Raw genomic sequence first — 16,465 nt, 5'->3', positions numbered from 1 at the left:
CAAGACCGGGAGCAGACTGTGGCTCAGATCATGAACTCCTTATTGCCAAATTTAGACTTAAACTGAAGAAAGAGGGAAAATCACTAGACCATTCAGGTATTACCTAATCCAAAGCCTTTACAATTATACAGTGGAAGTGACAAATAGATTCAAAGGATTGGGTCTGATAGAGTGCCTGAAGAGCTATGGACAGAGGTTTGTGGCGTTGTACAAGAGGCAGTGATCAAGACCATCCCCAAGAAAAAGAAATGCAAAAAGGTAAAATGGTTGTCTGAGGAGGCCTTACAAACAGCTATGAAAATAAGAGAAGCTAAAGGCAAAGAAGAAAAGGAAAGGTATAGCAAATTGAATGCAGAGTTCCAAAGAATATCAAGGAGAGATAAGAAAGTCTTCCACAGAGATCAATGCAAAGATATAGAGGAAAATAACAGAATGGGAAATACTAGATATCTCTTCAAGAAAGTTAGAGATACCAAAGGAATAATATTTCATGCAAAGATGGGCACAGTAATGGAGAGAAATGGTATGAACCTAACAGAAGCAGAAGATACTAAGAAGAGGTGTCAAGAATACACAGAAGAACTGCACAAAAATAAAAAAGATCTTCATGACCCAGATTAACCACAATGGTGTGATCACTTATCTAGAGCCAGATATGCTGGAATGCAAAGTCAAGTGGGCTTTAGGAAGCATCACTTGGAGCAAAGCTAGTGGAAGTGATGGGATTCCAGTTGAGCTAATTCAAATCCCAAAAGATGATGCTGTTCAATTGTTGTATTCAATATGCCAGCAAATTTGGAAAACTCAGCAACGGCCACAGGACTGGGAAAGGTCAGTTTTCATTCCAATCCCAAAGAAAGGCAATGCCAAAACATTTTCAAACTATCACCCAATTGCACTCATTTAACACCCTAGAAAAGTAAAGTGTAAAATTCTCCAAGCCAGGCTTCAACAGTACATGAACTATGAACTTCCAGATATTCAAGCTGGATTTAGAAAAGACAGAGGAACCAGAGAAAAAATTTCCAACATCCATTAGATCATTTAAAAAGCCAGAGAATTCCAGAAAAAAAAAAAAATCTATTTCTGCTTTACTGACTATGCCAAAGAATTTGACTATGTGGAATCACAACAAACTATGGAAAATTCAAGAGATGGGAATACCAGACCATCTGAACTGCTTCTTGAGAAATCAGGTCAGGAAGCAACAGTTAGAAATAGAAATGGAACAACAGACTGGTTTGAAATAGGGAAAGGAGTACATCAAGGCTGTATATTGTCACCCTGTTTATTTAACTTATATGCAGAGTACATCATGGAATACACTGGGCTGAATGAAGCACAAGCTTGTATCAAGATTTCCAGGAGAAATATCAATAACCTCAGATATGCAGATGATACCACACTTATGGCAGAAAGCAAAGAAGAACTAAAGTGCCTCTTGATGAAAGTGAAAGAGGAGAGTGAAAAAGTTGGCTTAAAACTCAGCATTCAGAAAACTAAGATCATGGTATCTGGTCCCATCACTTCATGGCAAACAGATGGGGAAACAATGGATACAATGACAGACTTTTTTGTTTTGTTTTGTTTTTTGGACTCCAAAATCACTGCAGATGGTGACTGCAGCCATGAAATAAAAAGATGCTTACTCTTTAGAAGGAAAGATATGAACAACCTAGACAGCATGTTAAAAAGCAGAGACATTACTTTGCTCAAAAAGGCCCATCTAGTTAAGGCTGTGGTTTTACCAGTGGTCATGTATGGATGTGAGAGTTGGACTGTGAAGAAACCTGAGTGCTAAAGAATTGATGCTTTTGACCTCTAGTGTTGGAAAACACTCTTGCGAGTCCCTTGGATTGCAAGGAGATCCAACCAATCCATCCTAAAGAAAATCAGTCTTGAATATTCTTTGAAAGGACTGATGGTGAAGCTGAAAATCCAATACTTTGGCCACTTGATGCGAAGAACTGACTCATTTGCAAAACCCTGCTGCTGGGAAAGATTAAAGGTGGGAGGAGAAGGGGATGACAGAGGATGAGATGGTTGTATGGCATCACCGACTCTGTGGATATGAGTTTGAGTAAACTCCGGGAGTTGATGGTGGATGGGAAGGCCTGGTGTGCTGCAGTCCATGGGATCACAAAAAGTTCAACGCACCTGAGTGACTGAACTGAACTGAACCACATTCTTTCCTTTTTTTTTTTAATTTAAGGTTAATTGCTTTGCAGAATTTTGTTGTTTTCTGTGAAACCTCAACATGAATCAGCCATATATATACAGGTATCCCCTCCCTTTTGAACCTCCCTCCCATCTCTTGCCCCATCCCACCCCTCTAGATTGATACAGAGCCAATCCTCAGAGTGGAAGAAAGCAATAGTATATTCTTAAACTCTTACTAACATTTTCATTATTGCATCATCATCATTACCATCAAGTTTTTTTTCTTGGGGAAAATTAAAGTCACAGTTCTTTAAAATAAAAAACCAATAATTCTAGTCTCTGTTTTTTGTTATCAGAAGAATACTTTTCAATGGATGCTACATACGCATTTCTTACAGTATATAATCTAAGAATTTTTAGGGTACTTTGTTTTCCCCCAATGGTTACTCTTGTCCTTAGACTCTTATCAGTTTTTTCTTCTATGATGAAAGGAAGATAAATTTCCTGTTTGTTGTTGTCATTTTTCAGTCTCTAAGTCGTGTCTGACTCTTTGAGACTCCATGGACTGCAACACACCAGGCTTTTATGTCCTTCACTGTCTCCTGGACTTTGCTCAGACTCATGTCCACTGAATCAGTGATATCATCCGACAGTCTCATCTGTCTCTCTCTTCTCCTATTACCCTCAGTCTTTCCCAGCATCAGGGTCTTTTCCAATGAGGTGGTTCTTCACATCAGGTGGCCAAAGTATTGTAGCTTCAGCTTCAGTATCAGAACTTTCAATGAATAATCAGGTTGATTTTCTTTAGGATTGACTGGTTTGATCTCCTTGCTGTCCAGGGGACTCTCAAGTTTCTTCTCCAGGACCACAGTTCAAAAGCATTGATTCTCTTGTGCTCAGCCTTCTTTATGGTCCAAATCTCACATTCACACATGACTACTGGTAAAAAAAAAAAAAAAAAAAAAAAAAACAACACACACACAGCTTTGACTAGACAGGTTTTTGTCATCATAGTGATGCCTCTGCTTTTTAATATGCTGTCTAAGTTTTTCTTCCAAGGAGCAAGTATATTTTTATTTCATGGCTGCAGTTACCATCTACTGTGTTTTTGGAGCACAAGAAAATGAAATCTATCACTTTTTCCATTTGTCCCCATCTATTTGCCATGAAGTGATGGGAGCAGATGCCATGATCTTCATGTTTTCATTGTTGAGTTTTAAGCCAGTTTTTTCACTTTCCTCTTTCACCCTCATCAAGAGGCTCTTTATTTCCTCTTTACTTTCTGCCATTTAAATGGTATCATCTCCATATCTGAGGTTTTTGTTATTTTTCCTGGAAATCTTGATTTCAGCTTGTGAGTCAAACGATCTTTCAGATCTTGTCCCTTGACTCTATTTGTCATTTCCACTCTATAGTCATAAGGAAATTTAATTAGCTTATACCTAGCTGCCTAGTAGTTTTCCCTGCTTTCTTTAAGTCTGACTTTTGGATTAAGGATTTCATGAGCTTTTCCATAGTCAGATACCAGTCTTGGTTTTGCTTACAGTATAGTTTCTCCATCTTTGGCTTAAAAGGATATAATAAGTATAATGCAATATAATAATCCACCCGATGATGTCCATGTGTAGAGTCATCTCGTGTGATGCTGGAAGAGAGTGTTTACTATGAAAAGTGTGTTCTCTTTACAAAACTCTGTTAGCCTTTGCCTTGCTTCATTTTGCCCCCCAAGGCCAAACTTGCCTTTTACCTTATGTATCTGTTGACTTTCTATTTTTGCATCCCAATCCCATATGATAAAAAAGACATTTTATTTTTTTAAATTGGTGTTAGTTCTAGAAGGTGTTATAGGTCTTCATATATCCATTTGATTCAGGTTCTTTGGCATTAGTGTTTGGGGCATAGACTTGGATTACAGTAATAAAAATCCCCTGCAATCATTTGATATTATGTTTAGGGTATTTCAGTTTACAAATATTACATATATTTGTTTATTTATCTAGGATTTTCTCAAGAGGACTGTCAGTGCAACTCTAAAGTTTGTTTTCTCAGAACTAGGACATTTGATTACCTGACTTGTTGTAGGAGCTGACCCACTGGTCTTATTTTTTTTACACCGAAGTCATTTTGCTGCCCTCCTGATATTAGGTATTAACTCATGTGACTGTCTTTGAAATCAACAAAAATGTGATTGATATCTTGGTTTTCTCACCCAGAATGCTCTAAGTATGTAGTTTTCTGATCTTCTGACTAGTTAAATAATTGGCCAATCATCTTGTTAAAATCACATATGGTCAGGCCCCTGAATAGAATCGTGAGACATGTGGAAAGCCTTTGACTATATCTCAACTCCTATTACCTCCTAGGGCAAAAAACAAACAAACAAACAAACAAAAAAACTCCATTTTATTTGTCATAAACATCCATTAATATTCAAATAAGTCACAAATTTTCACATTTATTGAAAAATGGCTTCTCTGTACTTAAAATATTCTTCCTTCTTTTATTTGTTCATATTATTTTTTCATGATCTAGCTCAAAAATAATCTTTTCTGTATAACTTTCTTTAACTCACTGTTCATATGCTCACTGAAACAGAAACAGGAATTACAACATTTTTATATTGAATTGCCATTACTTATGGTATATTGTTGGTTATGATTTGGTCCACAATCCCAGTCATGTAACCGCTGTAAATTCAATCTTGCTAGGGTATGTTTGTCTCCCTACCTTGAAATTTAATTTGCAAATATCATTAATTTCATTATTGGAGAGTCCAGGATGAGATGTTTTGGTTGATGGATGTTCCCCAGGATAAAAAATTAAGAAGTCAGGAAACATTTACTAACTTTTATTTTCCAATCAGTGTTCATGTGAAAGAAAGCGTCTATCTCAAAGTAAGTATATGGAAATCCGGTTAAAAATTTAAAAAGTGAAAGCATTCCAATGATCTCTTGCTTTGTAACCCTGAAGAACTTGTGTCACATTACTAAAGATAGAGGAACTATAATTAAATGAGTGACAATGCAAAATAAAACACTGTAGGGAACTGAGAATGTGAGTCTGTCCTGTTTACCAGTCTAATAATAAAGTTTAGCATAATTTGGAGGAAGATATATAATCCTCACATCTTCCCTGGTGGCACAGAATCTGCCTTCAATGCAACATAGTTTGATTCCTGAATTTGAACCCCAGGTTTGATCCCTGGGTCAGGATTATCCCTTGGAGGAGGGGATAGCTATTCACTCCAGTATTATTGCCTAGAGAATTCCAAGGACAGAGAAGCATGGTGGGCTACAGTCCTTGGGGTTGTAAAAGTGGCGGACATGACCAAGCAACCAAGCAACTAACACTTTCACATATATTCCTCACTTCAATTTGGCAACTAGAGAAGATCGCTTATAGCAATGTCAACATAGATAATATTGAAAGGGAGTGACATCAGCAGAAATTGCTGCAGAAGAACTGATACAAATACAAGAAGTAAAGGTCACATGGCCAGGAAGCCTTAACAATGAAACTGGAGAATCATCAGGTAAAGTATAAAGGAATGCCATTTATGATTTACAGGGACTTATGTGATCTACTGCCTAAATGACAATGATTGATATTGTGGGTTAAGAGTATGATAACTACATGTCTCAGTCTTCACTAGTATTATGAATTCCATCTGGTTTAGCAGTTGCCCTGGATTTTTCATTTTTTAGTTGAATGTTATTAAAATAAGCTGAGATGCATTAAATGTATTAAAAAAAAAAAAAAACAAGTAAATCCACCTTGATATTTCAATTTCTGCCATGGCCTTATATATTATCAGGTGAAATAAAACATTTGCAATAACAATAGTGCTTAATTTAACATATGGCAAAATCTGAATGATTACTGGCAAGAACTTTTATCAGACACAAGATAATTTGCACCTTCTTTTTAAGGATAGTATATAAGACACCCTTTGATCCAGCAAACTTTTATTAGAAACATGTGGCTATAAACAGCTAACTTCTTCTCACATTGAGTGGTGGTAGACAAGGTATTTGATGATGCTGACTTGCTTACCAACCTGATGTCCTAAGGCTCATACCATGGTAACATGAAATGCTTGGAGCCACCAGGCTGTCATTAACTGAGTTAATGGGAAACATAAGGAAATATATACCAAGAGAGAGAGACAGAGCAGACCAGCTGTAAAGGAGTTAGTGAACATTTTTGGGATGTATTTTTAGCATGTCTGATACAAATCTATGTCACAAAATAAACCTGCACTTGTTACTCTTGTTTTAGTTTTGAATGATTTTGACTTTGCATTCAGAAGAATAAGCTAGAAAATTATAGTCTATTTTTATGGAAAAATAAGTACTGAATTTCTATTTGAATAAGATGTGTAAATATGCAAAATATTTGTTAATATTTACCATCTTCATGGAGCTTTAAAGTATGTTTAAAGATTACCCTATGAAGTATGATATTACATTTCTTTTTAATTAATTTATTTTAATTGGAGGATAATTGTTTTGCAATATTGTGATGGGTCTTTTTTGCCATATATCAACATGAATAAATTAAATAATTGTTCTAAATTAATATCATTTATTTTTTCTTACCAAGTGAATTGATGGTAATTTTAAATAATATCAGAGATACTTCAAATAGAAATCAGTTGATTCCAATAATGGCTCAAAATTTTTACGATTTGATTTTCTCCAAAATAAAATTCTAGAAAATTTATTTTATTGAAACTAGAACATGAGACATTACTGTTAGTGCTCTTGTAAACATCAGATTATTCAAGATTAAGATAAAAAATTAACCTTTGACTTTGCAGTGATAATATGTATGTTACTTTAGTGTAGCATACTATCATGGCAAAAATGTAATTTTAAAATCAATAAATATATACTTGGAATAGGATACAGTACACTATTCATTTAAAATGTCCAAATAAGCTTAGACATTCTTCCAGTTGGAATAAAAATGTATCATGTGCTTATTAATATTGCAAACATATATTTTCACTTAACCACAGAGTTAAAATAGCACTGATATGATATAAAGTGGATTTTAAAAAAATCTTAAGTGTGACAGATATGAACATGTGCTTTCTATTTTTCTCACATAATTTAAAAAAATTAAATATTTTAACCTGAATTTTGAACAACTTTTATTAATCAAAAAATCTTAGATGTTTTTGTAACTTTGAAGTATCATCTTCTCTTATTCTATGCAACAACATGAAGTGTTTCTCGATCAGATTATGACATGTGACAAAAAGTGGATTTTATACAACTGGCAATGATCAGCTGAGTAGTTGGACCAAGAAGAAGCTACGAAGCACTTTCCAAGGCCAACCTTGCACAGAAAAAAGGTCATGGTCACTATTTGCTGGTCTGCTGCCTGTCTGATCCACTACAGCTTTCTGAGTCCCTTCAAGACCATTACATCTGAGAAGTATGCTCAGCAAATTGAAGAGATGCACCAAAAATTGCAATGCCTACAGGCATCGTTGGTCAGCAGAATGAGCCCAATTTTTCTCTTACAACAATGCTCAACCATACATCATACAACCAATGCTTCAAAAGTTGAACAAATTGGGCTACAAAGTTTTGCCTCATCCACCATATTCACCTGACCTCTCACCAACTGACTACCACTTTTTCAAGCATCTCCAACAACTTTTGCAGAGAAAATGCTTCTGCAGCTAGCAGGAGGCAGAAAAATGGTTTCCAAGCTTTCATTGAATTCCTAAGCACAGATTTTTACACTACAGGAATAAACCAACTTATTTCTCATTGGCAAAAATGTGTTGATTGTAATGATTCCTATTTTGATCAGTAAAGATGTGTTTGAGCCTAGTTATAATGACTTAAAATTCATGGCCTGAAACCACAACTACATTTGCACCTACCTAATAGAAAGAGTATTTGGATTTTTAAAATTATTTCATAGAACTACTATTTTATTTTGATAAGGTTATTCCTTTAAAGTAAACTCAATCTATAATATTTTAGTATTTCATGTTAGATATAAAGATGATTCATTTAATGAGTTTTTTGTGTTAAATTATTTGCTGAGAGGTACTGGAAGGGATGTACAAGTCAATATTTATGTTGAGATGTTTAAATAGCTCAAAGCACAATGTTAGACTTGAGACTATCTTCCACTTTACAGAATTTGCTGCTTACAAGGTAGCTGAGCACTTGTAGAGAAGGAATTAAACATATTATTGTCAAATTATAAAAAAGAAACACCTGGACATTATTTAAAATACAAATTTGAAATCAACTGGAATAAATTATTGAAAAAGTTTTGAAAACTATGAGACAATAGTTTGAACAATATGTTTTCTAGGGAAACAGAGTCATACAATTATAGAAACAAATATAACTCAGGAATCAATTCTAAGTTGAGCTATATTTGTTTCTATAATTTTATGACTGGAATTTTCCCCTGAAAAATGTACTGTTCAAACTATTGTCTCATAGTTTTCAAAGCTTTTTCAAAAGTTAATTCTATTTGATTTCATATTTGCATTTTAAATAATGTCCACTTGATTCTTTTTTTATAGTTTGAAAATCTAATTATATGAGACAAACAGAAAGCACATGCTTGTATTTGTTACATTTAAGATTTTTTAAAATTCACTTTATATCATGTCAATGATATTCTAACTCTGATTAAGTGAAAATATACATTTGAAGTATTAATAAGCACATATTACATTTTTATTTCAGCTGGAAGGATGTCTCAGCTTATTTGGACATTTTAAATGAATGGTGTACTGTATTTTATTCCAAGTATATATTTATCAATTTTACAATAATATTTTTACCATGATTCTATGTTATACTCAAGTTGCATCCATATTATCACTGCAAAGACAAAGATTAACTTTTTTATCTTAATGTTGGACAATCTGATGTTTACAATAGCACTCACAGTAATGCCTCATGTTCCAGCTTCAATAAAATAACTTTCCTAAAATTTTATTTGGGGAAAAAAATAAAAATTTTGAACCATTATTGGAATTGAATATGGTCAACTGACCATTGGACAATGAGGGGGATAAGGTACCCATCCTCCTTGCAGCAAAAAATCCACACATAAATTTTGGAGAACAGATGGCACAGGAGTAGTTTGGAGTACATCTCTCTCCATGTATACATCAGGAATAAACCTTCAGACACAGAAGTGCATGCAGAACACCAGCTAAGAGCAGACAGGAGTACCTGACTAGCGGAAAATAATATATAGAACTATGCAAAACTAGGTAGGTTGAAGGAACTAGAGGGAAAAACAGGAGTTTTAGTAGGACTGGATCTGCCCTCGGTGGGTGGGGGAACTGAAGCAGGGGCCCCATCCCCACATGTGGGCCATTGTCTGAGTTAGAGGAGAAACATTTAAGGCTGAGAGTGAACAGATGATCTACAGCAGCCTAAATGGAATGAGAATCAGACGGTCCTTGCTGAAGCCATACATTCCCTGGACAGGGACGCAGGTTCCCTGGAAAATGCAGCGGCTGGGAGCTGGAGTTTAAGGATTGTGGAGCAATCCCAGGGTGAGGACTGCTGGTGACTGTGGGGAGATGGATTGAGGGATGTGAGGGAGGAAATTGTGGTGGGAAATGCCTGTGGAGAAAAGCCAGGCAGCCGTGGTAGCAAGTGATTCACACATAGGGAGTGGAGCCATCACCATACCTTCTCTGAACACACATGCCAGAATCGGCAGCTGAACAATAGAAAGGCTGGCCCATCAAATTATTGATGCACTGAACTCCTTTAAGTGACTGATGCACTGCACTACAGAATATTATCCCACTGCAGGGGGTGGGGGGGTGGATACTTTCTCTTTGTGTCTGACCTGTCAGAGCTGCAGAGAAAGGTTGACCCAAGAGGCCTTCTGATCTCCAGTCACAAGAGGCTTGGAAAAAGACTGATAGGCCCTAACTCCTTTGGCTAAGGCAGTCGTGTTCCTGCACACTTGGCACCACCCAGGGTCCCCACAAACCAAGCAGCTGTGCCCCTTTCATGCCCAGCTCTCACAGGGGCAAGAGCTGTCATAGGCAAAACAAATGACTTCTGTCTGTGCATGCAAGGTCACTTTGGTCATGTCCAACTCTGTGGCCCTATAGACTGTAGTCTGCCAGGCTTTTCTGTCAAGGGGTTTCTCCAGGCAAGAATACTAGAGTGTATTGACCAATACTGGTTTCCATACCCTTCTAGAGCATTATATTCCCTTCTGCCCTAGCCACCAACACCCCTGAGTACCTGGTGCTGCCAGAAGCTCTGAGTCCCAAACAGCTGCACCTGCTCCACACCTGGACCTCAGAGGAGCAAACCCAAGTCCTCCAGGGCAGCCTCAGGAGCAATCCCCAGTGGATGACCCACATGCAGAGTTGGAAATAAAATCACAGTTGAAACCCAGGGGAAGTGTGGCTTAGGAAGAAGACCCTAAAACTTCTCACCAGCTGTACAAGCTGCAGATTAAATTCACATGATCAACTAGGCAGACTCTGTGTCCATGGGATATATAAAAAGACATTGAGGATTCCCATAAAAGAAAATGCACTAGTTCTGAAAGCTGTGGACATTGGAGGCAAGAACACATGGAGGAGGACCAGATTAGAACCTGAGCTACCCCCACAACAGGTCCAGAGATCAGCATGGGGTGGAGGGCATCCTAGGGAGGTGAGGTGGACTGTGACTCCCAGCAAGGGAAAGGAACCTGACAGCAGTGACACAAGAAAAACATTTTTTATTCTTATGTTTTGACTTGTTCTGTAGATTCTTTTTTTTTCTTTTTTGTCTTTCCCCTGCCTCTACCCCCATTGCAGTTGTTGATTTTATTGGCACCATGAAATCTAATTAAGCTTTTGAGCTTTTTTTTTTTTTTCTGCCTCAGTCATATTTTTTTTTTTTTTTTATTGTGGTTATAAACCTCTGCCACTATGTTGGACTTTTGCCCTTCTGTGGAGTTCTCCTTCTATTTTTTCTTTTCTCTTTTAAATAATTTTAAGTTATAATGTTTTTAAACCTGCTATTTTTTCTACATTTATTCCTTTGTTTGCTTTTCCTATTGTTCTTTTTCCTTTGCAGTTAATCTCTAATGTATATAAATCTTCTTTATCTACCTCTATTTAACTTTGCATATCTACTCTTTCCTTCCTTTCCTCTCAACATGCTTGTTAGTTTTATTTTCATTGCTTTATTCCCCAATTGGCACCTTGCATTAGTTTTGTTTTCCAATTTGTGCTTTAGTTAGTTTTGTTCTTAACTGGTGGATATAATTTTTGGTTTCTTTTGTACTTTATTTTTGTTGGACTGTTTTGACTTTGCTTATGGGTCTATATGTATATGTGTATATACAGTCACAATTTTTATTGTTGCTATAAACCTCCACCTTTACGTTTGGCTTTTGTAATTCTATGGAGTTTTGTTTTTTTGTTTGTTTCCACTTTTTATTTTCTCTTTTTAATGATTTTAATTTTTAATGTGTTTAAACCTGTTATCATTTTTCTGCATTTATTCCCTTGTTTGGATTTTCAGCTGTTCTTTTCCACTTGCTGTTAAACTTGAATGCATATAAATCTTCTTCATCTATGTCTATTTATCTTTGCATGTCTGTTCTTTCTCTCTTTTCTTTATTTTCCTCTCAAAATATTTGTGAGCTTTGTTTTCATTGCTTTATTCCCCCACTTGGCATCTTGCTTTAGTTTTATTTTCCAGTTTTGTTTTTACTGGTAAATATAATTTTTTATTTCCTTTGTTTGCCAGGTCAATCTACTGTACTTTATTTTAGTTTGACTGTTTTGACTTTGCTTCTGGGTGTATATATATATGTGTATATTCCATTATTTTAATTATTATTTGCATGCTTTGTAACTGCCTTTTGTCTGGAGTTCATCTTTGGATTCTCATTTTTGAATATTATTTTAATCTCACATAATGCCACAACAAAACACTGTAGAATGATCGTTCCTGACCAAAAATCAAGCCCTGAGCCTTTGGAGTGGGATCACTGACTCTAAGACCCTAGACTGCCAGAGAAATAACCCTAGGGAGTATCAAATAGTGAGAACTCACACAAAGATCACTTGAATACATGGCCTGACATCACCCAACCACCAGTAGCACACTTTGCAGGATGCCTCAACTAAACAAAAAACAAAAAAAAAAATGCAAATTCAATCATCAGCAGACAGGGTTATCACCTCACTCAGGCTTGCCCATCAGAGGGAAAACAAAACAAACAAAATTCAGCACAAATCTCTGCCTGTATGAAGCTTGCACAAATCACTGGACCAAACAGAAACCAGGCAGGCAGAAACCAAAAGGAAGAAAGAATTCAAACAGGAAGCCTGGGAAAAGGAGACCTCAAACACAATAAGTTAAAAAAAAAAGTGAAAAGGCAGAGAAATAATACACAAATGAAGTAACAAATTTGAAACACAGAAGTCCAAATAAATAGAGAGGAAATAGACAAGCTACCTGAAAAAGAATTCAGAATAATGACAGTGAAGATGATCAAAAACCTTAAAAATCAATGGAGAAAATGCAAGAATCAATTAACAAAGATCAAGAAGAATTAAAGAATAAACATACAGAGACAAGCAGCACAATTACTGAAATTGAAAATTCTCTGGAAGGAATCAATAGTAGAATATCTGAAGCAGAAGAATGAATCAGTGACTTGGAAGGTAAAATGTTGGAAATGACTTTTGAAGAGCAGAATAAAGTAAAAAGAATGAAAAGAACAGTGAATTATAGGGGTCCTAGAAGAAGAAGAGAAAAAGAAAGGGTGTGAGAAAAATTTTGGAGATTATAGTTGAAAATTTCCCAACATGGAAAAAGAAATAATCAATCAAGTCCAAGAGGCACAAAGAATCCCATACAGGATAAACCCAAGGAGCAATATACCAAGACACATATTAAACACACACTAAACACAAAGAAATAATATTAAAAGCAGCAAGGGAAAAGCAACAAGTAACATACAAGGGAACCCCCATACGTTTAACAGCTGATCTTTCAGCAGAAACTCTGCAGGCCAGAAGGGAATGGCAGCATATATTTAAAGTACTTAAAGCAAAAAATCTACAACCAAAATTACTGTACCCACAAGGATCTCATTCAAAACTGATGGAGAAATCAAAAGTTTTTCAGACAAGCAAAGTTAAGAGAATTCAGTACCACTAAACTAACTTTACAATAAATGTTAAAGGGACTGATATAGTCAAGAAATACAAGAGAAGAAAAAAAAGATATGCAAAAACAACCACAAACAATTAAGAAAATGTCAATAGAAACATATATATCAATAAATACCTTAAATGTAAATGTGTTAAATGATTCAACCAAAAGACACAGACTGGATTAATGGATACAAAACAAGACTCATATGTATGGTGTTTACAAGAAGCCCACCTCAGACCTAAAGACACATATAGACCAAAAGTGAGAGGATGGAAAAATATATTCAATGCAAATGGGAAGCAAACTAAAGCTGGAATAGCAATCCTCATATCAGACAAAATAGGCCTTAAATTAAAGAAGTTTGCAAGAGATAAGGAAGGACACTACATAATGATCAAGGGATCAATCCAAGAGAAAGACATAACAATTGGAAATACCTATGCACCCAACATAGGAACACCTCAATATATAAGAGAAACACTAGCAAATGTAGAAGCAGAAACTGACAGTAACACAATATTAGTTGGAGACTTTAACACCCCACTCACACCAATGGACAGATCATCAAAACAGAAAATTAATAAGGAAACACAAGTCTTTTTTTTCCCATTTATTTTTATTAGTTGGAGGCTAATTACTTTACAGTATTGTAGTGTTTTTTGTCATACATTGACATGAATCACAAGTCTTAAATAATACATTAGATGAGTTGGATCTCATTGATATCTTCAGGACATTCCATCCAAATGCAGAAGAATACACCTACTTCTCAAGTACACATGGAACATTCTCCAGGATAGGCCACATCTTGGGTCACAAATCAAACTTCAGTAAATTTAAGAAAATTCAAATCACATCGTACATCTTCTCTGAACACAATGCTATGAGATTAGATATCAATTACGAGAAAAAGAAAAAAAAAACAACTATAAGAAACAGAAATACATGGAGATTAAAAATATGATTTTAAATAAACAGCAGGTTACTGAAGAAATCTAAAGGAAAATTAAAAAAAAAATCTAGAAACAAATGACAATGGAAACACCACAACTCAAAACCTATGGAATGCAGCATAAGCTGTTCTAAGAGGGAAGTTTATAACAATGCAATCCTACCTCAAGAAACCAAATAAACAAACAAAAATCATCTAATAGGCAACTTAACTTTTCACCTAAAACAACTGGAAAAAGAAAAACAAAACAAAACAAAAACCAAACAAACAAACAAAAATAAGCAGAAGGAAAGAAATCATAAAGATCAGAGTAGAAACAAATGGAAAATAAATGAAAGAAGCAGTAATAAAGATTAATAAAACTAAAATATGGTTCTTTGAGAAGATAAGCAAAATTGAGAAACCTTATCCGGACTTATCAAAAAAAAAGTAAGAATCAAATCAACAAAATTGAGGGAGGTTCAAACGGAGGGGATATATGTATACCTATTGCTGATTAATGTTGAGGTTTGACAAAAACAACAAAATTCTGTAAAGCAATTATCCCTCTATAAAATAATTTTAAAAAATTAATAAGTAAGCAAAATAAAAACAAAAACAAAACCCACACAGTTTCCAATCAGCCTCCATATAAATGGTTCCTCCAGTGGTTCTTCCATGTTTACAATATGCATCCATATATTCAACTACAGTACTGTAGTATTTACTATCAAAAAAACAAAAACACATATAATTAGATCTACACAGTTCAAATCTATGTTGTTGAATGGCCAACTGTACACCAAAATAAGTCTCCAACTTATGTTATATTAATATTTGGATAATAATATTTGATAGACTGTTAATAATTAATATATAGGAACATGCAATTTAGATAAGCAGCATGATATTTAATACATAGTTGACTTCTTTTTGTTTAGTCATTCAATTATGTCTGATCCTTTTGAAACCCCATGGACTGTAGCTCACCAGGCTTCATTTTCCACGGGATTTCCCAGGCAAGAATATTGGAGTGCATTGCCATTTCCTTCTCCAGGGTACCTTTCCAAACCAGGGATTGAACCCATGTCTCCTGCATTGGCAGACAGTTTCTTTACCACTGAGTTACCAGGGAAGCCTAATATTTAATTTTTAGAAGGAATTTTATTTTTAAAAATAGTTTTCAATAGAACTATTTGAAAATTTACTGATGATAATTATGTCAATTTGACTTAATAAAGTAATACATTTCATGACTGTATGTGTGTCTATATATGTATCTGTGTGTGTGTGTAGTTGCTCTCACTATCAATATGTTCACATTTCGAAGATATATTACATAACCACCTTAGATCTAGGTATCAGAGAACACAGTGTTTAATGGTGAAGCAGAACCAAGGACAAGAGGCATTTACTTACTTTTATTGCTATCCTGGAGAAATATGGGTTTCATGTGTTTTGAAATGTCTCTCTTTTATTATTTCTCAAAACAGGTTCCATGGTACAGTAATCATTTCATTCTAATACTCAAAAACAAAAACCAAAAAAATGTAAAAAAGCTCACCCACAATGATTACAAACCGAATTATCCAAAGTTAAATGTGAACTGTTGTACTCTGAAAACCCATTCGGTGTTTATCTATTCATATTATTAAGAGACACTGGATGGTGTCACTTATGTATTGTATGAAAATAACTGCTGTCTAAAAACCATTAAGACACTGCTGAATCAGATTTGACTTAATCATTGGTTTTGTTTCCCAAATGCTATTATTATTTTTTTTTTTGCAAGACAAGTACACTGCCTTTGAATAAATGTCTTATGAGAGAAATATTGAGCAGGGCACAGCAATCCACTCCAGTGTTCTTGCCTGAAGAATCCCAGGGATAAAAAAGCCTGGGGGGCTGCAGTCCATGGGTCACTCAGAGTCAGACACTACTAAAGTAATGTAGAGCACACACACATGAGAAAAATATCAGATTAACTATCCATCAAGAACTCACAAGGTTATTAAAAATATTTTTTAGCCATGTCCTAAAAATATCATGGATAGAGTTTTGTGATATTGTGCAGGAGACAGGGATCAAGACCATCCCTAAGAAAAAGAAATACAAAAAAGCATCAAGGCTGTCTGAGGTGGCCTTAAAAATAGCTATGAAAATAAGAGAAGTGAAAAGCAAAGGAGAAAAG

This window comes from Odocoileus virginianus, chromosome 17, assembly GCF_023699985.2.
Source record: "Odocoileus virginianus isolate 20LAN1187 ecotype Illinois chromosome 17, Ovbor_1.2, whole genome shotgun sequence".
In the NCBI taxonomy this organism is placed as follows: Eukaryota; Metazoa; Chordata; class Mammalia; order Artiodactyla; family Cervidae; genus Odocoileus; species Odocoileus virginianus.
The sequence above is the reverse complement of the archived record's forward strand: the minus strand, read 5'-3'. Positions refer to the sequence as shown.